Source organism: Gavialis gangeticus, unplaced genomic scaffold, assembly GCF_001723915.1.
Source record: "Gavialis gangeticus isolate Ggan-Ray unplaced genomic scaffold, GavGan_comp1, whole genome shotgun sequence".
Classification (NCBI taxonomy): domain Eukaryota; kingdom Metazoa; phylum Chordata; order Crocodylia; family Gavialidae; genus Gavialis; species Gavialis gangeticus.
The window spans coordinates 138635771-138637902 of record NW_017728992.1 but is presented as its reverse complement, the minus strand read 5'-3'; the positions used below and the strand labels follow the sequence as shown (position 1 = coordinate 138637902).

Below are 2132 nucleotides of genomic sequence, written 5' to 3'. Positions count from 1 at the left end.
GTCCCTTCCAACCCTACCAACTATGAAACTATGAAACTCTCTCTCCAATTCCTTCCTGTAGTTTTCAGCAGTGCTGAGGCACTGGGAGAAAGGTACAAGTGGTTGGAGGGCCACTGCTGAAGGAATCCATGCTGTGGGAGCTTAAGGATCACGTTGATGAAGCTGATCTGACACCACTGCCACAGAGCAGGTGCCAGAGAGGGGAAGGGAGAGGATCTAGTGGGATCAGCTCTCTGGGAGGATAGGATTGACCTCCAAAGCCCAAAGGGACTATTTCTGGGTGCAGCCCTCCAGCCAATTAGTGACCCATATGACTGTGTAGGTGTCCACACCACAGTCTCCTAGTTCTTTGTTTTCTTTTCTTTTCTGTTTGGATTCCTGGGACTGAAGCTAATTTACTGCTGCTAGGCAGGGATAGACACAGGCCCTGGATTTAGAGGGACAGTTTCCTACTAGAGTGCTGGTTTCTAGGGCTGACTGTGGGTCCCAGATTTTGTTTTCTTTAGGCCCTGGCCATAGCACAACAGCCCTTCATTAGACAGTAGAGGCTGTCCCCTGTGTAGCTGTGTGGATAAATGGTCATGACGTGGTAAGGGTGGGGTATAGAGGAGGAGGAGCCCCACAGAGGTCTCACCTGGCAGTCTAAGGTGATCTCCCCATGGAACCAACTCCAACGTAATTAAAAAAAGGGGGGGGAGGAGGCATCAGGCTGCGAGCGAGGGGAGCGGACTAGCAGGGGACCTGCAGGCGAGGACTTCTGACAGCCGTAACATCTTGCCTAAAGTGACAAGCCCCCCCCCCCAAAAAAACCCCCGCAAAATAAATAAATCCTCCTCATTCTCCTCCTCCTCCAAACCTCGGCCGCCCAGCGCGCGGGGTCCGCCACTTCAGCCAAAAGTTCCAGCCCGAGCAAGAAAACCGAAACCCCCCAGAATTAAAGCAAGCAAGGCAAAAATCATCATCACGAGCGAGCGAGAGAGAAAAGGCTGTCCCTCCTCCCCCAAATGAGAGCAAACACTGTACCTAAAAATGGGGAAAGAGGCAGAAAAAAAAGGGGGGAGAGAGAGAGGGAGAGATACATGGGATCTGGGGATGGGAGTGTGAGTGTGTGTGTGTATGTGAGAGAGAGAGAAAGAGGCAGAGAGAGAGAGGGAGAGAGAGAGAGAGAGGGAGCGAGCGAGCGAGAGCGAAATATCAAAGATTGTGCAAGATCAGCCTGGAAAGATAATCGATACTCGACCTAAATTTAACACAAACTACTCAATAAAAGTTAAAGAAAAAACTTACTTTCCATTTCCCCTCGCAGTTCCTACTGGATCTTCGCCTCTCTTTTTTTTGTTTGTGTTTTGCTTTATTTACTTAACAGCTGATCACATCCAAGTAAACGAGAGAAGGTTCATTAAAAAAAAAATAGTCATCAAAAAAAAATAATCCTCCAACTTTATTGGGTGAAAATCAAAATGATTGAGCAAGAAGTGGGGGGCATGGAGCGGTCCTTTGGGGTCCGGGAGTTGTTAAAGCATGTGCCGACCGCGGTCTCGCTGTTTGGTTGTGAAGGGGTTGGGAAAAGGAGGAAAGGAAATGAAAATCCGATATGTCTTTATTCTGCTAATTATTATCGTTTTAGCCCTGTTTAAAAAAATGGCTGATTAAGTTGAGTGCGCATGTCTTTGTGTGTCTATTCCCGATATGCACTCTGGGAATGAGAGAGAGAGAGCGAGGGAGAGGAGAGGAGAGAGAGAGCGAGGTGTAATTAGTGAGGTGATCAACATTCTCCAGACTGCAAATGACGCGCAGCCCCGGACTTAGAGAAGCTGAAGCTGCCGCTGCTGCTGGGGGCTCGCAGGGGCTGCGGGAACCGCACAACCAGCCCAGAGAAGAAGGGGCAGCAGGAAAGGAGCTCACGGATACAAACACAAGTCTGCAAACTTCATTAGTAACACAGACACACACACGCAGACACACAAAGTAGATGGCTGGGGAAAATTAAAAAACAGAAAGTGGGGGGGGAGAGAAGAAGACTTGCTCTTTTAACTGCTCGGGAATTTAAAAGAAATGGGTGCAAATTAATTATTCCACCACAGAGGTTTTGTCTCTCTCTCTCTCTCTCTCTCTCTCTCTCTCTCTCTCTC

At 48.6% G+C, this 2132-nt stretch overlaps 1 protein-coding gene across 1 annotated transcript in view; it reads right to left on the bottom strand.

The window, feature by feature from the left end:
* Positions 1-2015, bottom strand: part of ZFHX4 (zinc finger homeobox 4) — a 211127-nt gene extending 209112 nt beyond the window's left edge. Inside the window, exon 1 of the mRNA XM_019527824.1 lies at positions 1288-2015. The gene's annotated coding sequence lies outside the window, so the exon portion shown is untranslated. The remainder of the gene's footprint in view (positions 1-1287) is intronic.
* Positions 2016-2132: the final 117 nt, after the last annotated feature.